Source organism: Mustela nivalis, assembly GCF_964662115.1.
Source record: "Mustela nivalis genome assembly, chromosome: 9".
In the NCBI taxonomy this organism is placed as follows: domain Eukaryota; kingdom Metazoa; phylum Chordata; class Mammalia; order Carnivora; family Mustelidae; genus Mustela; species Mustela nivalis.
This window is the reverse complement of record NC_139028.1, coordinates 44,252,291-44,274,129: the sequence shown is the minus strand read 5'-3', so window position 1 is coordinate 44,274,129 and position 21,839 is coordinate 44,252,291. Positions and strand designations below refer to the sequence as shown.

Below are 21,839 nucleotides of genomic sequence, written 5' to 3'. Positions count from 1 at the left end.
AGAGCCATCCATCGGGCCTTGCCAAGTGGCAGGTAATAAATCTTTGCTTTTCAACAGGAATTTTCTCTCACTGAGTCACAGAGATCCCAATCAAGTTTTATTAGTTTATTGCTTCTATTTGAGGGCTACCAAAAGTCAGAAAAATTCCCTGGGACATTACCGTGAAGGATAGTGAACCATCATCTCATCATCTGTTATTATTATTATTATTATTATTAGCATTTCTTCTTCCCAGGCTCACAAAATTAATTGGCAGGGTTAGTCCGAGTTGGAAGCCAACCCGAGAGCATGTAAGAACATCATAGAACTCCTTGATCGCTGCCCGGTGTGGGGGGATCTCACCCCTTGAGTCTCTTCTCTTGGGCTGTCTCTGTTTCCTGTAAAGATACAAAGAGCCCAAGGAGAGTTAGCACACCGTGGCAATACTAACTGGTTAGAATAAATGATCTCACGAAATCCTTCCTACCAGCTGGGGTGATGTCTACACACAGGAATTGTTTTGATAGGTGAGGGGTGTGATGGGAAACCCCTGTCTTAGATCAGGTTCCTGTGGGGTCAGAGTCTGGCCCAAGCGAGCCCTTCCTTTAATAGAAAGGTTGAGGACAAAGTGAGGTCCTCTCTAAGATCTTAGAAATAATGCCAGCAAATTGCTATGAGTCAACTAGAAGATCGGCCCATAACAGATCAAAGGAGAAACATACACGTGGAAGAGGTAAGAAGCTGCAGGGTCTGTGACCCTCATAACTGGGGGTGTGCTAGTTAGTGGATATGGGAAGGATAAACCTGATTTATAACATTTTCTAGTTTCTTTAGTATAAATTCACGCACCTTGGCTAATTTCCAGCTGTCAGGGTGACATCACTGGAAGCAGAATGGGGAGGAGATGCGTGTGATCAGCACTTCTGAGCTGGTACGAGTCACTGGGAGTCACTCCCCGCACAGCAACTTTATAATCCAACTGAGTGCATTAAGACACAGAAAAGGTGTTTCCAGCAGAGAAGGAATTGATCAGCCCTAGAATGGCAGAGAAAGAAAGGTCACTGTGACAGACACTGACCATGCCCAGAATGAGTACTAGCCACAGGAGAGCAAGGCTTGGCAACTTGCACTTGGAGTAGTTCCAACTGTAATCCATCACCTGCCCTGTGAAATGAACATACCAGGTTATTTTAGCTTAGTGCCATTAAGTCTCAACTGACCTACCACCTCTTTTTCAATCCCATTCCAACCATACAGACTTTGAATCATGACCTGGCTTCGTAGGTCGGGTTGCCTGTAATGCTGAGAGGAGGGGGCAAGATAAACGCCAGACTGACCCACAGCTTGAGTTAAGCCATACAGTGACGCCCTATAAATACATAAGGTGGCGTGATTCAGAAAGCCCTTTCACATTCATCTCTGGACCACTTTTGACCACAGATATTTTGGGTTTTGACTTCTTTTAAGAAATGGAAGCTCTGGTCGCTGCATGCCAGCATTTTTGCAAGGCTGTAATCAGCTCAAGCTGAGCAGACAGTTTGTCAGGAACCCCTTCATGTCTTTCTCACCTCTCTGACCTGACCCTTTTTTAAAAAAAATTTTTGTTTATTATTTTTTGTCAGAGAGGGTACCAGTAAGGGGGAGATGCAGGCAGGGAGAGAAGCAGGCTCCCTGCTGCGCAAGGAGCCAGATGTGGGACTCGCCATCCCAGGACCCTGGGATCATGACCTGAGCTGAAGGCAGCCGCTTAAACCACTGAGCCACCCAGGTATCCCTGACCTGACCCGCTTTACTCATTTAAGTTACTTACTTAGCTCCCATAGCCACTTGGGGTTGCTAATCCCTAACATGAACTCATTTCATTCATATCTATGCTGTGAGCATGAATTATCCCAATTTTATAGATTTCAACCCAAAATTCAGAGATTCAACAGACTTTGCTATGATTGCACAGCTAAAGGTAAGATCCAGCTCTTAGAATTTAAGGTCACCCTATAGGGTTGTACAGACTGTGCACTGAACAACTCTAGGGATGCCTTTCACACCATAGTCTATGTGAATGGAGCCCTCTAGAGTCGTATAGTCAACACTAGATGTGGAAGTCCCAAGACCATTTCCCCTCCCTTGTCACCATAGTCATAAGACTGTCGCAAATTCAAAATCAATCATGTCCTCCAATTTTTATTATAGAACAAAATAGATAAGTAAGTGAGATGGTCAATGATCAGGTTGAGGCATGGACCAGTAAGTCTTAGCTCAGATAGATACATTGTCCAACTTATGGAAGCACATTAGTGAAGGATCGGTCCCTAGTGGCCACAATAATGTTAAGAGTGATTTCATTGTTTTGCTCTACAAGTAACCCAATCTCTTTCTAGATTTCAGGCCCCACATGATTAAATGAGAGGTTTTCACTCCATTTTCCAGTTAAGACAGTAGTGCTTAACCCTGGCTAAATATTTAGAATCACCGGGGAGATTTTATTTATTTTTAATTGATGTTTAGGTCCCGTCTCTAAAGATTTGAACGGACACTTCTCCAAAAAAGATATACCTAATGTCAAAGAAGGTGGGGGGAGCACATGAAAAGATGTTTAACACCATCAGTTATTAGGAAAATGAAAATTAAATTACTGGTGGGATGTCTTACCCACCCACACCAACAAGAATGGAGAGGACGTAGAGCCACTGGAACTCTTCTGTTCTGCTGGTGGAAAAATAAAATGGTACAACCACTTTGCAAATCTGTTCAGCAGACTCTTAAAACGCTAAACATAGACTTGCCACGTGATTCAGTCATTCCGCTCTGAGCTGTTTATCCAAGAAAAAGAAATCCTATGCCCAGACAAAGACTTGCACATATGTATTTAGAGTAACTTTATTTGTAATAGTCCCAAACTGGAAACAGATGTTTTGAGACAAGTGAATAGATCAACAAGCCATGGTATATCTCACAGCAGAAGACTGTTCGGCAATAAAAAGGAATAGACACAGGACGCCTGTGTGGCTCAGTTGGTTAAGTGTCTGCCTTCGGCTCAGGTCATGATCCGGGGGTCCTGGGATCGAGTCCTGCATTGGGCGGTGGGGGGGTGGTCCTTGCTCAGTGGGGAGCCTGCTGTTCCCCCTGCTTGTGCTCTTCTCTCTGATAAATAAACAAAATCTTTTTTTTTTTAAAGATTTTATTTATTTATTTGACAGGCAGAGATTACAAGTAGGCTGAGAGGCAGGCAGAGAGAGAGAAGGGGGAAGCAGGCTCCCTGCCGAGCAGAGAGCCAGATGCGGGGCTCGATCCCAGGACCCTGGGATCATGACCTGAGCTGAAGGCAGAGGCTTTAACCCACTGAGCCACCCAGGTGCCCCATCTTTTTTTTTTTTTTTAAAGGAATAGACACATAACCACATGGGTAAATCTCAAAATAATTTTGAGCTAATGAAGACAGAGAAAAGAAAAGGAAGGTACAGCATGGTTCCATATAATTAAAATTCTAGCAAATATAAATTCATCTATAGCAACAGAAAGCTGATCCATATTTGCATGGTGAGGGGGATGGGGGAGGTAGGGAAGGATTACAAAGGGTGTGAAGGAACTTTATTTAGGAGATGGCGTCTATGTCCAACATCTTAATTGTAGTGATGGGTCAGGATATATATTTATGTCAAAACTCATCAAACTCTTTAACTATGTGCAGTTTATTGTATGCCAATTATACAGTGTATATAATACAATGTATATCAATAGGGCTGTATTAAAAAAAACAGGTGGCTGGGTCTCAGGCTCAAAGATTCTGATTTAATTAATCTGCCATCAGTATTTATTAAAAGTTTTGCCTTAAGATTCCGGTGTATAGCCGAGGTTGGCTCTGTAATCTTAGGTCATTTCAGTTTCCCTAGGCCACGCATTTTGGCAGAGCCCTTCCCCACTAGGTGGACTGGAGCAGAAGGCCATGGTCCCACAATAGCAGGTGCTCGTGCGGAAGGTTGCCAAGTGCTTAAATCCATCGCCTCAGCACCCGGGGTCCAGCCTAGCTGCCTGGAAGCTCGAGCTACTTTGGCCTTTGATAGAAGACACACCCTCCCCCTCCAGCGTTTATCCATCCATTCCAGCCTGATGCTTCCTTGTGACAATATTTTTTTGAAGTTGACTTTGGTGAGCATGTTGATATTTAAAGAAGATAAAGATGTTATTTAGGAGGGTTCATATGTGTAGAAACAGTGTGATATGCCCTGGCCAGATGAGTCCCACTAACCCTTGCTGGTACAACCTTGGGCATGATAAGAAGCTGATACCAGATGCTGAAGTTTCAGCGCTAAGGCAGCAGACTGGGGATCCAGAATTCCAGGCAGTGGAGGAGAAATGCTCCCAGTCCGCATACTCCCAAAGATGGCAGCGAAACTGGATCACTGGCATAGACCGGGGAACATGGTGGCCGGGAGCTAGACCTAGGGTGAGGACCCTTCATGCCAAGGCCCCTTCTACTCATCCCAGAGACAAAGTTATTGCTTTGAGTCCCATTCCACTTTTTATCAGCTGGGCAAGGCACCTGACCTCTCTGAGCCATCAGTCCCTTACCTAGAAAATGGAGATAACCAGGTTTTCCTCATTTACGTAAACAGAGTTATCGTGGAGATCAAATGAGAATATGAGTGTGATCAGGCTTTAGAAACACAAAGCTATTTTATTTACCATGATTATCCCAGTGTTTTATAGAAGGGAGAAGCAAAGGTCGGACTTAATTGGTAGGAAATCAGATGAGTCTGAGGAATAACATCATTACACAGTCTCCGAAACTCGACTGGCTGTTTACATGACTTGGGTGGTGTCATAATTGTCAGGATAACAATACCACCTTGATTTTATTGAGCACTTACATTCTCTACACTCTACTAAAGTGCATCTTTACAGAGGATTTTTACAAAGGAAGGCACCAAGGGCTGGTAGTGAGGTTAACAGCTTGTCCAAGATTGCACAGTCAGCAAATGGACTTGGGTCTTGCCATCCCACTGTCCAGCTGCTCCCAAGCATGTACTTAAAACCACTGAGCTTTCTCCTTCAAGGGACTGTCTCAGCTCAAGATTTTAATAAATGACTTATGTGTTTTCTGTAGACCTTCTCTCTCAATCCTGAAGCAGCTAGGGCTCTGCCAAGAGTCAGGAAACATAAATCTTTGTTTTAGAATTTTCTGTGCTATCTGGAAAGGAGAAGAGGTATTTATGATTGGGCTTTCAGTGCAAATATTTTTCCCTGGCTTCTGAAAATAAACTTATAAAATTAGAATCATCAGATAGGCTACAAAATGTGAGATGATACACCTTTAGAGTTTCTTCCCGTCCCCTCAAGATTTTATTTGTTAATCTGTCAGGGAGAGAGAGAGAGCACACAAGCAGTGGGAGTGGCAGGCAGAGGGAGAAGCAGGCTGAGCAAGGAGCCCAAGGCGGGACTCGATGCCAGGACCCGGGATCATGACCTGAGCCAAAGACAGATGCTTAACCAACTGAGCCACCCAGGCCTTTAGAGTTTCTACTTACTCTCCATTTTCTGGACACTCCATGTCCACCATACACAAAGAGTAGGCCAACAGTACAGTTATGCACTTGTACTGTACGCCTTACAGACTATGACTGGGGACAGGGGGAGAATACCAACGAATATAATTTGCAAAGGGATGGCAAACACCCTGAATATGTACCAATGGTGTTGCTATATAAAGTCAGAGTTTATCTTTTTGAAAGGAATAAATTGAGTTCATAGAAAGGTAGATCACGAGTGCAGTCATTCCCACATGACATATTATTTATATGTATTTTTATTGTCAAAAAGCTTTTTTTTTTTTAAAGATTTTATTTATTTATTTGACAGACAGAGATCACAAGTAGGCAGAGAGGCAGGCAGAGAGAAAGGGGGAAGCAGGCTCCCCGCTGAGCAGAGAGCCCGATGTGGGGCTCCATCCCAGGACCCTGGGATCATGACCTGAGCCGAAAGCAGAGGCTTTAACCCACTGAGCCACCCAGGCGCCCCGTCAAAAAGCTTTTAAATGAGCAAAAGATTTCCAAATAAGTTTCCATTTTGAGAAGGGAAGTTGCAAACTTAAGGAAGGGACACAGATTTACAAATACATTCAGCCACTCTGAGTAAAGGGGAGGCTGTCGAACAAGGGTCTTCCTGTTGTCGGCTTGAGGAGAACCCTCCATCGTTGTGGACAGGTGCTAATCTTTTGGCTTCCCTGAATAATTCCAGTCTGTTTTGGGTCATTTGATTTCAGAGACTGGAAGAGTTACTCCAGAAAAATGAAGATTGAGCAGCACCGATAGTAAACATTCTGAGGACTCTGAAAAGTATGCCCGGGTAGTCTTCAAGACTCACAGCCCTGCCAGTTTGATGACAAGATGGTCCAGATGGAACACATGTATAGTCCGTCGCTCAGACTCATCTCCGAGAAAATCCAATATTCCCTTGGAAAGGACCAGGACTTTGGCTTCACTGGCAGTCTGAGCTGCCTCTTGCTCCCTTCAGTCTTGAAGTCTGTTTAAGGACTACCCAGAAATAGTCAGTGAGCATTCCAGTGTTTTGGTCTGCAGAAATAAAACTGAGATTAAGATGAAGAACCCAAGCTCAAGGAACTCATGGTCAAGTTGACCCGCTGATTATCAGTTCGTCAAATGCCCTTGCCTTCTAGTCTGTTTATTTACGTTCCCAGAACAACATGACCTGGAGAATGGGATCATGGTGTGAGAGCAAGAAGATGGACGAGGCATGCTTAGCCCCTTGCTGGGCCCACAGGAAGTCTTTCCTCAACAGCCTCTGTTACATCAGCCCCGTTGTGAGCGGTGTGTCCTCCTTCCTACCTCCACTGGCAGGCTCTTAAGGCAGGGTGTGAAGTCCAGGGGCAGAGTTCTGATACTATCACAAATGCTCACAGGCGACAGACCTCTGAGCCATGCTCTTCCCGGGAGAAGCATTTCATGCTGCCCCACGCAGGTCTCCAGCTCTACGCTGCTGGGCTGGAAAATAAGGAAAGGTGATCAGATCATGAACACATATCTCCCTTCAGTGCACTTACATAGGGACTGAGTCTCAGAATTGCTCATTTTGAGAAATTAGAGATTGTGTAGGCATTTCTCCAAATGCTAACAGAGCATTAAGGACATGCTGTTTCTTTCTTCACAAGGCAACGTGAAAACTATCTCACACACTGAGTCAGTGAAAAGAGCAAAGAAGAAATGAGTTGTTATGATGAGGAATGAAGGGTGTCTGGGTGGCTCAGTTGGTTAAGCATCTGCTTTTGGCTCTGGTCATGGTCCCAGGGTCCTGGGATCGAGCCCCGCATAGGGCTCCCTGCTCAACAGAAAGCCTGCTTCTCCCTCTCCCACACCCCCCTGCTTATGTTCCCTTTTTTGTTCTCTCTCTCTCTGTCAAATGAATAAATAAAATATTAAAAAAATTTTTTTTTAAATAATGAGAAATGAAGTCCATTGACACTGAGGGAGATAGTGTCTTGAACAGAATGAAAATGCAACTGATCAGAAAAGAAACTTGAGACCTATTTAGTTTTCTTTTCTTTCTTTCTTTTTTTTTTTTAAAAGATTTATTTATTTGACAGAGAGAAATCACAAGTAGACAGAGAGGCAGCCAGAGAGAGAGAGAGAGGGAAGCAAGCTCCCTGCTGAGCAGAGAGCCCGATGCGGGACTCGATCCCAGGACCCTGAGATCATGACCTGAGCCGAAGGCAGCAGCTTAATCCACTGAGCCCTACCCAGGCACCCCTAGTTTTCTTTTTTGATGACTAAAAAATGCAAGCAGATCTTATCCCTGAAAATTGTTTTGTTCCTAACCTTCAGCACACAAATGTTCTTTCCTTTGAATGAGTATCCTAATCGATCCCTTTGGATGAGGTCCGAAGAGCTAGGCAGGCTTAGTGGGCTGCAGGTAAACACTGTGACCGTGGCCAAACTTTTTTTTTTAAAGACATCAATTCACATTTTATTTTGTTTTTATTTATTTATTTTTTATTAATGTATAATGTATTATTTGCTTCATTTGGAAGGGGAGGTGAATCATGAGAGACTATGGACTCTGAAAAACAATCTGAGGGGTTTGAAGTGGGGGAGGGTGGGAGGTCGGGGTACCAGGTGATGGGTATTATAGAGGGCACGGATTGCATGGAGCACTGGGTGTGGTGAAAAAATAATGAATACTGTTTTTCTGGAAAAAAAAAAACTAAAAAAAAAAGACATTAATTCACATTTTATTTTGTTTTTATTTATTTATTTTTTATTAATGTATAATGTATTATTTGCTTCAGGGGTATAGGTCTGTGAACCATCAGTCTTATACAATTCACAGCACTGAGAATTTGGGTGCTCCCTCTGCTGTAGTTTCTTCTCCCTGGCCTTTATTTTATTTTTTCTAAAAGATTTTATTTATTTATTTATTTGAGAGAGAGAGAGAGAGAGAGCGAGCGCACAAGCCAAAGGGGGTTGGGGGCAGAGGGACAGGGAGGAGCAGACACCCTGCTGAGCAGGGATCCTGATATGGGACTGGATCCTAGGACTCTGGAACAACAGAGCTGGAGGCAGACCCCCAACCAACTGCCCTCTCCCATTTGATGTGTCATTTGCCATCTGTGCTGTTGTGAACCATAGACTCATTTGCAAGAGTTGCAGAAAAGCAGCTGCAGCCTTCCAGGGCCAGCTGCAGGAGGATGGAGGTTGCAGACCAGGATGTGAGCTGTCTTCACCCCTGAGCAGGAAAGGAGGAAGAAGAAGATGGTGGAGATGTGCTCGTGGGGCACGGGCACAGATGAGAAAACAGATGGAGGCCCTTGGGACTGATGCCAAATGGAAGCAAGAATGAAGGTCTGTCTTTCCAAAGGCATTCTTGTTATGACCACGGGTCATCTCTCTCTAGGAGAGGCGTCATGACTTTCCCGGTCCTTCGCATCCTAGGAGGCTCAGCAGAACACCTCAGACCCATCTCGGAGGGTCTGTCAGGACCCTCTAGACACATCTCAATCCAGGAGCGTTCTTGAGTGCTGAGAAACCAGACAAACCAAGAGAATGTATCAGCAATGAAGTCTCCCCACCCATTGCCAAACTTCACAGAAAACTGGCTCCCTTGTTCCCCACCAAGTTCCTTTTTTTTCTTAGGACTTCCTCTTGTGAAGGCGGCTGCTCTGTCTTCAGAGATAACAACAGATTCTGCCCCTATTCCATGGTATGAATACACTGTAGCCACAAAATAGAGTAAATCCCGGAACACCAGGGCCCTGTGTTGGGTTGTATATAAACTCCTGTTACAGACATGCAGAGAAACATCAGTACAAACAAGGGATAACATTTTTTTCTTTCTTTTTTTTAAGATTTTACTTATTTATTTGTCAGAGAGAAAGGGAGAAAGAGTGAGTGAGCACAGGCAGTCAGAGTGGCAGGCAGAGGTGGAGGGAGAAGCAGGCTCCCTGCCGAGCAAGGAGCCTGATGTGGGACTCGATCCCAGGATGCTGGGATCATGACCTGAGCTGAAGGCAGTCGCTTAACCAACTGAGCCACCCAGGTGTCCCGGGATAACGTTTTCAAAGGAGAAGAAAGAGCATGAGGACCCAAAGTGATCTCATGGGTAATGAAGGGATGCGAAATTGCTCTGTCCTGACACCTGGGAGGTGGGGGTGGAGCTCACAGCAGGTGAATCAAGTGAGGAGGAGGAAGGTGGATTTCCGAGGGCTGTGAGTGCTATTCTGGTGGGTTCTCTTCTACCTCTATTTCCCAAGAGATGATGAAGGCTTTCTCATCTGTGCCATGGAACTTCCATTTCTCACTGGAAATGAAAGTTCTAACCCTCTATCTGTGGGAAGCTCATGGGGTGTGACACATTTTTTATAGATAATTTTAAGAAGCCATAAGACATGTCTGTGTGTGGGAACCCGGGATGGCTCATAAACTGTAGCAGCTTCTTAACTACTTGGCTGCAGTGAACGCTGAGTGAACCCCTCCGAGATTTAAAACAAACGAAACAAAAAACAACTGGTTTCTGCTGTCCATGAAAATTCCAGCCTGTGAAAACCTTCATGTCACTTTTGAAGGCTGAGAAAGCCGCTTAGGCTGTCGTTTGAAATGAATGTGGATTGGGCTTCCGACGGCAGCACGTAGACTGACGTGAGCGTGGATGAAGGAGATCTCTGGCATTTTTCTGGACCCGCCCATAACGGGATACATTTTCTCCTTGTTCTCTTCTCTTCACTTTCTTCTTCTTTTTGCTTTTCTCCTTTGGTTTTGGTCATTCCAGGAACCGAGGCCCCGGTGGCCAACAGACCCAGGGACCGCCCTCACAGGGTCCTTCTTTGAGAAGGGGGAGCCTGGGCTGAGAGGGGCAAGTGCCTGTGTAAATAGTCGACTTCAGGATACGGAACAAGAAGGCAAAGAACCCGAGAAATGCCACCCAAAATACAAGTCAGTATGCAGAAAACAGATCGGCAGGAGCCCGAGCATGGGGAAAGTGTGTGACCAGAGCTGGCCAACAATGAGGTGGCTCGCCCATTCTCTGCTGGGGACGTGCGGATACCACACTGGGTCATGCTGTCCCTGCGTTTGTGCTTGGGTCTGGCCTTGGTCTCAGTCATCTTGGTATTCTGCTTCTGTCAGTACCCACAGAGCAGGGGTTAATAAGTAACTGTTGGATTGAGCAAACTTTCCTGAAGGAATGTCCTTCCTGGGGGCCAGGTAGAACTAGAAGAATTTCAAGATTCCTTTCTCCTCAGAGATTTTATGATCTTATAGAGAGCATGGCACAGGGGCTCACTAAATATTGATTCAGAAGATGTCTGGTTACTATTGAGTTTATGTGTCCCCATCTTCTATCTCCCCATGTAAATAAGTTTACCCTTTTCTCTGAGTGTAGTAATCACTGGTCAAGCACTTCTTCTGTTTGTCTGCCTTGTCTCATCTCACAAAAGCCCTAGGAGGTAGAGTTTGGGCTTGTACTGCTGCATAACAAACCAGCCCATAATTTAGTGGTTTCAAGCAACAGTTGATTATTCCCTGTCATGGTCTGTGGTTGGACTGGGCTCTGCAGGGCCATTCTTGTTGGGGCCTCATGGAGTCACAGTTGGCTGGGGCCGTGGGCATCTAATGGCTCAGTGGGGCGAGACATCCAAGATGGCTCTCTCCGTTGACTGGTAGTCGATGCGGTCTGTCAGCTTGAGTTGTTAAGCAGATATCTCCACTGCTAAACTTCTCCAAGTCCTTGGCCTTCTCACAGCATGGCGGCTGGTTTCCAGCGGGGAGTTACATGAAACCCAGACAAAATGACCTGGTCTCATGTAATCTAGCCTTGAAGGTCCAGAACACTGTTTCTGGAACATTCTATGGTCATGGGAGTCACAGAGGCCAGGCAGGATGCAAGGGGAATGGGAATTAGATGTCATCTGTTGACAGAAATGGTAAGGTCATTTTCTTTATTTATTTTTCATTTTTTCTTTTAAAAGATTTTATTTATTTATTTATTTATTTGAGAGAGAGAGAGCGCATAAGCAGAGAGAGGGAGCAGCAGACTCTCTGATGAGCAGGGAGCCCTATATGAGACTCGATTCCAGGACCCTGAAATCATGACCCGAGCCAAAGGCAGATACTTAACGGACTGAACCACCTAGGCACTCCAAAATGACAAGGTCATTCTGGAAGAGCAGCTGGCATGAGAAATATTAGTGTAGACATTCAAGGAAAATACCATCTGTCATAAGTATCTACTGTTAATATACTGTTCTACACATGAGGGTATTTTGCTGTGATTCGATAGGTCATTTGGTTAGTTTGCTCCCTTACCGGCAACCAAATCCATTCTCCCTCTGATTTCTTAACCACTTTGCTTCACTTAAGACAGTGTTCTAAAACATTAACGAGTCACCTCTTCAAAGATGCAGTATTGTTTTCGAGAACATAAAAGTATATTCTAGTAAAATGTATAAACTTGACATCAAAGTTCTAGTAGGAGTTGAGATGTCCTGTTTAATGAATATTAAAGGAAGAACTAACATTCTTTAATCACTGCTTCAGTGATCCAGGTACTTACACACTCTATATAAACTCATTTAATCTTTACTAAAATCTTTTCCCCCAGGTGAAAAGCGAAATTTTAAAGGTTAGATAACTTACCTCAAATTACATAGGCACTAAGTGATAGAGCCAGGATTTAAACCCCAGTCTGTCTCAGCCCATCTTCCAGAAGCAGCTCCACGTTGAGCTTGGGAATCAGGAATCAGACGATGACATGAGATCAGCATGAAGGAAGGTCACTGAGGAGATCAGGGACATCACCTGAAAGGGGATGTAAGGACACAGCATCAAGCAAAGGAAAGGGTGGGCTGCTACTGTCATAGCAAAGGACTCAGCAGGCCCTTGGGGGGCTCTGAAGCCGGGATAGCCCTTCAGAGTTGTCCTGAGCAAGGGGTCTTGTCTTTATTAACACCCCTCCCACCCAGCTTGTGCAGGCATCATAGTAAATGGTTGCTGAATGAACCAATTCCAAGCCATTGATCCAGATTGAACTATAAAAGGAGGCAACATTGTGGGGAGTAAGGGGTGGGGAATGCTGACGTGCTAGAACAGCCAGCCATAGCCCTGGACCAGGACTGCCTTTCCCGTAGCACGATAGAACATTCAGGCCCTAACTTCCTCAAAAGGAGAAGCCAGCTCTCTAAGCCCAAACAAAGCACTAAGATGAACACGGCAAGTCCATTCATCTACCTGCCCAAGGAGTCCTCAGCACAGACAGGTACATTTTTAATGTTGTTGAGTTTAGGCACGACCCCAAAATGAATCAAATTACAGTATTGAGTTTATTTACTCTAGGACTCCATGCTGTGACCACACACCCAGTGAAAAGTTCCTACAAGTAAATAATTCAGGAGCTGTTTACTCTTCGATGCCGCTGGTAGGAGCTTGCTAGGTGACAAGCTATTAGCAGCCCATCATGATGACAATCATCCAAATAGGGTGGAATGACATGAAGGCACCACACATTTCCCAAACCTACCCTTTGTCTCTGGGCCTGGTCCAGCCTCACTTTCCATCTCTGTGCAGAAGGGGACGGAGGAGCCGGGAGAATTAGAAGTCAACGGGATGAGGAAAATAAGAGACCGCTTAAAGGAGACAGGGCTGATTTATTGACTGTGTTATCCCACTTAGCCCTTCTTGTGACCCTATGAATTATTCTGACTGCCAGGTTTCAGATGAGGAAATGTGGGGAGGAAGAGGGAGGAGAAGGAGGAAGAGGTGAAGGCAGGAAGGAAGGGAGGGGGAGACCGGAGTTGAGCCCATTTATCAGAAGAGGGGACAATTTTTTAAATGTTGCCAAAACATACTCATGCTGCCAGAAAACCACGTTTTCTCCTTCTGCACCTTCTGTTTTCAACAGGAAACAAGAAGGAGGGAAGTCCCTGAACCCCCAGTCCTCATTCCACCTTCACGTCCTCCTTTCAAAATGGCTCTAGGTCCTGCTTGAGGGGCCCAAAGACCTTGATGGACCGCATTTCCAGAGGTTTTTTGACATGTAATGATGGAAATCCTCTCCTGGCTTCATTTCTAATAGAACTGCCGACAATGAAATGAACACTTACTAAGCACTTGATGTACGTTGGAAACTTTCAAATGTGTTATTTCATTTACTCTTCACAACACCCCTGTCGAGATTAAGAATTATTAATTCTGTTTTTGAGGAAGATGAATTTGAAGCTCAGAGAGGCTGAATAACTGGTCCAAGATCACACAGGGAGTGTCAGAACCAGGATTCTAAGCCAGATTGGAGCCTGCACAATATTTCCTTGATCGTCCTGCCTCAAGGTTACTGAGGTCCATGAGCCCCACATGGATTACCCTGGTCTTGCTTTTGGTTGATGCGAACATCCAGTGGACATCAAGGATTGTAAATTTCACAGGGATCAGTTATCTGTTTCTGGGCATTTTATTTTTATTTAATTAATTCAATTGTGTGTGTGTGTGTGTGTGTGTGTGACAGTCTTGGTACCTATAGAGTATACAGGACTCCCTCAAATAAGCAAAACTTCCCACTGTATTGAGTCATTTGGCAAGAAGAAGTGGTCCACAGCCAGTGCAAACAGAGGAGGAGTGCAGGCAGGGAAGGGGGTGGGAGGTTGGAAATGTATGGAGCTGTGAGTTCAAGGACCTCATTTTTGCTTCCTACAAAATTACCAGCACCCCATACATGAATATTTTTCCAAGGAGTCACCCAGTCTGTACTTGCAGTCTGTGGTCCCTCAGTGACCCCATAGCCAGCATCCACTGCTCCGGGCTTTGGCAGTCATCTTTGGTCCGGGACTGGCTCTAGCTTGTGTGAATGCCTGTGGAGGCTGCCAACAGTTGCCCAGGGTGGAGAGGGTAACCATTATTCCCAGCACCCCTGAGGTTCTGCCCTTTTGCGGAGCAGATGGGAGGGATCAGGTCCTCCCAGGCCTTGGCAGTGGACCGAGACACTGGCAGGAGTATTGAGGGAGGCCGGGCAAGCCAGAGCCTGAAGGGAGAGGACCACTCGGGAGGCACACCCAAGCAGAAGGCACCGTCTCTCCGATCTAAATGAGGAGGCAGGGGGCCTGCGCCAGGGAGGTGGGGCAGCTGGAAGAGGGAGATGGGAGAAGGAGGAGCGGGGAGGTGCTCCTTCCTGGGCACACAGAAGAACTGTCAAGCAAAGGCCAGCCGCGGTTTTGGAGGCTCTAGATGGAAAGGGAACAACATCAAAACGCCATTAATTCTCAACCCTGGGGGGTGGAAAGGAAAAAATGTACACGTATAAATGCATATATTAATTTACGTGTGTGTAAAAAACGCATGTGTATAAATGCATACATGTATACATGCGTGTACATATGTATGCATAATTTCTCTACACAACAGGGCTGGGTTTGGGACCCCCCTACCGTTTCACAACTGTGGACCTCGCATCAGGTACAGAGCCTGAGAATAAGAATTCCTCTGGACAAGGCTGGCAGGGAGGAGCCAGGTGCCTGCCAACACTCAAAGCACAGGCACTCTTCCCTTCCCTTCCACTACCCCCAGCAATTAGGAAGGTCACTTTGTTTCCTTCCCAGGCAGGGACCTGGAAGCACAGTGAAGCTCCAGTGGAGTCCTCAGAGTGGGAGCCCTGGGCGTGGAGGGGTGGCCTCTGGCTAGGAAGGCAGGCTACAAAGGGGCATTGTTCCTGGAGGGCTGGCTGGGGGAGGTGCCTACTCCGCCCAGGGCCTGGGGTGGGTAGGTTTGCTCCGGAGGGGAAGTCCTCCAACCCAGCCCATGGTGGCCAACCTTCAACAATAGTTTGGTTAAAAATCAGGAATGCAGGAAAATGCCAGAGACTGTTTATTTTCCCCTGGGGTGAGTGGGGGAGAAAGCCACTCCTTTTCTTGGGCTGAATCAAGGCTGTGCACCCTCCCCCTTCCCACTCCAAGTTCCGAGGTCCTCGGGGAGGCAGCCAGGTGACAACACTGTCCCTTCCTCTGGGCGACAGCGGGTCCTTCCGAGCCCCCTCTGCCCGTTTCCTCCGGCGCAGAAAGGACAGGCTGATGCTTAGGACACCAGGGCTCGAACTGAGCTGAAAACCTCTCCCCTGTCCCAGTCAGTACGAGGAGCCTGAGCAGGGGCTTGGTTCCGAACGCGGGCGGTCGGGCAGTTGCGATCCGGGGTGTGCACAGCGTGCCCCGCCACCCGGACTGCTAGCGCCTCCTCCGACAGCCCCCGGGTCCCACGAGGGCGGCGATGGGACCCCCTGGGGGGTGCGGGAGGGCAGCAGGGCGCTCGGGGCCGTCCGACGTCTCGGGGATCCCGAGGCCCTTCGGCAAGAACCGTGCTTCTCGAGGGTCCCTGAGGTTCCGCCCGCCCCCAGGGGGCCCGCCCTGCGGCGCCAGTCGGCCGAGCCCGACCGCGGAGGCCCGAGGTGAGGTCAGGTCCGCGGAGGGGGCTACGTGTCCAAGGGCGCGGCCCCATCCCGCTCCCGTCCCCCACCCGCTCCTTGCATCTCTGGTGACCCTCGCGGCCGCGGGGACGGCGAGCGGGAGGAGAAGGACTGCGACGGGCGGGGCCGCCAGCGCTCCTCGTCCCCCGGCTCTCCTCGTCCTCCGGACCTCGCGTCCCTCCTCCCGGCGCGAGCTCTTCCCCGGTTTCGGGCTGGGAGCCTGGGAGTCCGAGGGAAGCCTTAGACTCCCAGGACCGGCCACTCTCATCCACCCAATTACGCACTGCCCCTCTGGGCCTCCCTGGACCCGCTGAAGACCCCGGCGGGGCCTGATCCCGCAGACCCTCCCCAGGCGAGGCCAGAGCAGAAGCTGCTGAAGACGTGAACGCAAAGCAGGGGGTTAGATGAATCAAAGGTACAACTGCGTCAGCCTCGGACCGTCTGTTGACCCATCTCAGTGAGACCGTAGGGCCCGCCCTTCCCTAGACCCCGTGTCCCCTTTTTTGGCGATGCGCCCCATCTGAGAGGTGTTCAGAGGGGCGTCGGGTTACGGTTGAGCGGGGCTGAAGTTGGCGCCCGGTACCCCCGCCCCGCACTCCTCCACCGTGCGCCGATTCCACAGGCTCGCCGGCAGAGGGCAGCCTGGTTCCAGGTTCTCGCCCCACCTCTCCCGTGAGGCGGGACCTGGGTACCTCTTCCTTTACAGCGTCTCCATCACCTGCAGGAAGGCGCTGGGGCGGCGACGGAGGGGGGACGGGGGTAGGCTGCGCATTTAGTCTCTAGAAAAGCCAGCGTGAGCCCAGTTGACTTTTCTTTTACTCCTTCTCTTCGGAACTGCTTACATTTTAAGGAGCTACGAAGTCTACGCACACGAAGTGGTCCAGGGAAGGCAGGGTGTGTGTGTCCTTAGAGGGCAAACCTCTGATGGAGGCTGAGGGAAGACCTTCCCTGTTTCCGGAAATCATCTCAGATGCCAATTTAGGGAGCATACAAAAGCACCTGCTGTGCCAGGCACTCCACTGCACACTGTCTTGGTGGAAGAACCTCTGGGTTCGGAGCTATAAAAATCCAGCTGAAATTCTGGCTTCCTCCCTATGAGTTGCCTCTTATTAGAGGGAGCCTTCTCCTCCTACTCCTCCGCCTCCTCCTTCTCCTCCTTCTTCAAGATTATTTATTTATTTGACTGAGAGAGCGAGAGGGAACACAAACGGGGGGAGTGGGAGAGGGAGAAGGAGAAGCAGACTTTCTGCTGAGCAGGGAGCCAGATGCGGGGCTTGATCCCAGGACCCTGGGATCAGGATCTGAGCAGAAGGCAGATGCTTAACGACTAAGCCACCCAGGCGTCATCAGACTGCATCTTCTTATAGCACTTAATCACTATGGTCATTTTATCCATTCGACACATATTTATAGAGTCCTCACTGTGTGCCAGTAAAGGATTATTTGCTAGGCTTGGAGTCAGACAGTAAGCAATACATATAAAAATAAAATCATATCTGTTGGAAGGGGTCCATTTTACAGGGCTTTGTAAAGATTTAATGGACCTTGGCATTCATGTGAAAGAAATGGGGAATCATTTGTAGATTTCGAGCAGCGAGTGGGCATTTGCTTTTTACATTGTTTGCTGCATTGAGAATAGATGGTAGGAGATCACGAAGCAACATGGCCACAGCAGGGACCCAGGGGAGAAGGGTGTTGTCTTGGGCCAGGTGGGGGCTGCTGGAGGTGGAGAGAAGTGGTCACATTGTGAGTATGCATTTCAAACTAGAATAAAAATAATTCCTGTCTGCTGTGAGGTGCGATCGATAGGAATCGAGGATGGCCCCAAGCCGCTGGAAGGACCGAGACTGGAAAGCTGTGCGAAAGGCACGGACGAGCTGAGTCTTGGTCATGCTAAGCTGGAAGCGTCTAACGGAAGAAGGGGTGAAGAAGCTGACTAGCGATGTCAGGGCTGGAGATAGGAATGTAGGGCTGTCGGGATACACAGAGGTGGCACTGGAAGGTCTGAGATCTGGAGAGATCTGGAAACAGCGAGTGGGACAGGAGAGTGTAAGCACGGAGTCTGGGGCTGCCCATACGCGCATCACGCCTGGTCCCTTTGCTCAGCTGTAGTTCCCGTGATCCCCTCTGGTTCACGGTTCCGTCCCAGCACCTGCTCACAGAACATCTGATTCTTACAGGTAAGGCAAGCAAAACGGGATGCCTACCTTGTTAAGATGGTTGTTGGGAAACGCTAAATGGGGCAATGAAAGTGAAAATGCCTTCCAGATAGTAGGCACTCAGTATGTTTTTAAGATGCGGGCTTGAGGATCCCATTCTTATTTATAACTCAGGTATATATGAACTTCACAGACTCTATTACCTGATAGCATCTTCACAATGAATTCCAGATGCATGCGGGCAAGCACTGTTCTTCTCATTTCCAGAGGAGGAAAGTAGGCTTGGTGAGGTAAAAGAATGTCCCAAAGGTGAACACCTAGTGGTCATACCAGCCGTTCATATATTTGAGCACGTCTGTGTCGGGCACTGTGCTAACAGTTTTGATTGTATCTTGGTAACAATGCTCTGAGCATAGAAAGAATGGTTACCCTAGCCAAGGTTGCACACTGAGTGGGTGGCAGAGCCTAGGGCATGAAGCAGACCCCACTCCCTCCTGGTCCTGCCCAGAATGTTCTCCTCCCAACCTTGCAGCTCTTCTTTCTCCTCCATGAGCTAGACCCCCAGCAGGGCCGGGCCCCACCGCTCACAAAGTGAGGAGCTATCTCTTCGCTTTGAAGGTAGCAAAATTCTCCGTCCTTCCACTTCTCTCCTACCAAGGCTGCTGCAGGATCTGAAAGTTCAGTCACACCTTGGAAGTTTCTAGAGCAATCGAGGTAAAAGCATTTTGGTTCTTTGCTTCCTCTCTCTGGCATGTCCCTTCCCTTGTTCTCTAGCTAGTGAACAACTCCTGTGTGTTCTTCCACATTCTGGTGAATTCTTATGTGTGTTTTCACAGGCAACTCGTATGTTTCTTCCACTGTGAGGACTTCCCTGGTTGCACTTGACAGAGTTAGTCACTTCTTAGTTCATGGGACACTTTGGTCATGCGTCTGTTGTAGCAAGTGTCACAACAAAAGGACAGTTTCCTGTGGATTTGATGGATGCCACTGTAAGATGGAGATTTCCTCTGGAATGCTTTTTTTGTGTGTGTCTGTGTATTGACATGGTGTTTGCTTCACAGATACGTAAATGAATGAATGGCCCATCAACAATCACGATCAAAGCAATTATGGGTGTAAAATAATGTTTCAGAGATGAAGAAATAGGCTCAAAGAAATTACTTGCCCAAAGTCACTCAGCTAATTAAATATTGGAGCCTGAGCTCCAGAGAGATAATGAGGTTGTGCCTCCTGAGGTCTTTGACAACCCCGAAAGCCTGGAGCCTTCAGATTGCTGCTACCTTCACTTTCCTGGAGCATGCAGGGTCATTGAACTCTCTCCCAAATGGTCCTGCAGGTGGCAACAGAGGCCAAGGAAAGGTACCTCATCCTGGAGGGAGCCCTGATCCGGGGGTGTATGCGAGGAAGGCAGAGCCACCAAGGGCAAAGGCAAGGTGATTTGAAGAAATCCAGGCAAGGGATCGCATTGTTTGCCTCCAACATTTGTAATTCAGGAAGAAATTGTTTCGACTCCTAAAAATTGACATGAAGAAAGAAAAAAACAATTAAAGGAAAAGGACATCAAAAGGTGAAAGGAAACTTTATCTCTAGATGAAAAAGCCACATAATCTGTCCCAAGTCACAGAGGTAGAAAAGGGCAGAGGGGAGGGTCTGTCTCTGGACTCATCGCCTATGTCATCAGCGGAGCAGGCTGCTCCTGCCGGTGGAGCACGGAGAAACCAGGTGTGGCTGCAGGTGCACTTGATGGGCCCTATGGAGTGTTTGATCACAGACTGAGCGCCCCCTGGAGGGCCAAGATTTATGGCTTGTGGGGCTCTGTCCCCAACTCTGCCCTCAGAAACATTTTCATCGACGGTTCCCTAAAAAAGCAGAGGAAAGGTCCTCAAGTTTGCCAAGGATAGGAAACTGACCACTTGCAAGTGCCCCTGGGGAAGAGTGGGGAACTGTACAGGTCCAAGCAGTGTGGGCCCATGGGGAAATGAAGAAGGGGACATGTCACCCCCGTGTTCAAAATCCTCGATCAAGGACAGCATGGAAGAGACCTAACTTTAGCAGCCCCGTATGTGGAAAAGAATGGGGCTGGGACCTTGGTTATGCTGCACCTGTAGGACATTGCCACTGTCTCTTTACACATCACCACAGGCCATGAGACGCTAATGGGGAAACAGGCTGGGAAAGTCCTGCCCCATGGAGCGCTGGAGCTATGCTGTAGATAGTGTTTCTCTAAGTCTTGGGTGGCTTCTGGGCCTTTGCTCCACATCTCCAACCAACTGCAGAATCTGCCCATTCTTTCCTCTGACCCGCTCCCTTCCTGTTCAGCCCCCTGCTGAGTTAGAGGAACAGGTGGCCTATTTCTCTGTGGGCATCTTGGACAACTTCCGCAGTTGATCTCTATTTCCTCCCAATAATCTGATCCGTGCCAAATGGGTAGGCTTGCTGGATTCAGCCAAAGCCCAAAACCAGAGGCTCAGTCAAGTTTGAGTTTTGGAAAAACAATGAATAATTTTCACTGAGACATACTTGTATTAAAAATATTTTTGTTGTTTGCCTGAAATGCAGATTTCACTGGGCATCTGTATTTAAATGCCAATGGTACCTATGAGTATGAGTTCTGAAAGGCCATTTCCTTTATTGCAAAAGTGTCCAGTTTTCCTGTTACCTATCTGTAACCACAAGATCAAGTCCCTACCTGCCTTACAGGTAGCGAAAATGCAGGAATTGTGTGAGCAACAGGAGGAAGGGGGTCTGGAGCTGAACTGAACATTGAAGAGAGGCAGGGTGCCTCAGTGGCTCAGTCGGTTAAGCATCAGCCTTCAGCTTGGTTCATGATTTCAGGGTCCTGGGGTTGAGCCCCACATCGGGCTCTCTGCTCGGTGGGGAATCTGCTTTCCCTTCTCTCTCTGTCTGCCTCTCTGCCTACTTGTGATCTCTCTCTCTCTGTCAAATAAATAAGTAAATTTTAAAGAGAGAAAACATTGAAGAGAGGGTACACTTGGGTGACTCAGTCAGTTAAGCTTCTGCCTTTGAATCAGGTCATGATCCTGGGGTCCCGAGATCCGGTCCCGCATGGGACTCCTTGCTCCGCGGGGAGCCAGCGTCTCCCTCTGCCTGCTGCTCCTCTGCTTGTTCTTGCTCTCTCTCTCTCTCTCTGACAAATAAATAAAGAAAATCTTAAAAAAAAATTTTTTTTTTTTGATGCGCGAATCTTTCCCAACCTCAGACTTTCAAATTCAGATGTTGAAAATGTATAATAAATCATGTGATAGCAAAGAGCAAACAAATGCACACACATGTCCACAGCCGTCAGAGTTTGGCTTCCCATCTGGAACCCAGGCTCAGATGAACCCCAGACTCAGATGGTGTTGGGGGCTCCTGCCCGAGCGTCCTGCCGTCCTCTCCCATCCCCCCTCTCATCTGCCAGCTCATGCTCACACACCACGGCCCATCTCACCCCTGGCCGTTTCCCCCTTCCCTGTGGCCGCAGGGGCCCATGGTGAACTTTGCCTCTCTGTGGTCAAAGCTCTGCTCTCCACCCACCGACACCTCTCATGGTCATCACTTCCTCTCCAGCAGCCCAAAGAGCAGACAGGAGGTGACTTTGAGAGGTCCCCATCGTGTGCCAAGTCCTTTATACACAGATCTTTGCTTACTTTGGGTCCCCTCTCCTCGGGAAGTTGATGAATCACTCAGAGGGTGACGTCCTGTGTTAGACACCTTCAGATTCCACCCTGACTTTTAGCATGAAGACGTGCTAGA

General features: G+C 47.8%; 2 long non-coding RNA genes across 3 annotated transcripts; one reads left to right on the top strand and one right to left on the bottom strand.

The window, feature by feature from the left end:
- Positions 1–5,840: 5,840 nt before the first annotated feature.
- On the bottom strand, positions 5,841–17,121 carry LOC309840877. The gene is made up of 3 exons (XR_014298845.1): positions 13,000–17,121; positions 12,120–12,281; positions 5,841–6,977 (listed from the first exon to the last, which is right to left on the bottom strand). It is a non-coding gene; the product is annotated as an uncharacterized lncRNA (long non-coding RNA).
- A 100-nt stretch (positions 17,122–17,221) lies between these two features.
- Positions 17,222–20,631, top strand: LOC309840876. 2 transcript variants are annotated; one of them, XR_014298843.1, is made up of 3 exons: positions 17,222–18,104; positions 18,616–18,797; positions 18,920–20,631. It is a non-coding gene; the product is annotated as an uncharacterized lncRNA (long non-coding RNA). The 2 variants fall into 2 exon arrangements; XR_014298844.1 differs by having other exon boundaries at positions 17,222–18,797.
- Positions 20,632–21,839: the final 1,208 nt, after the last annotated feature.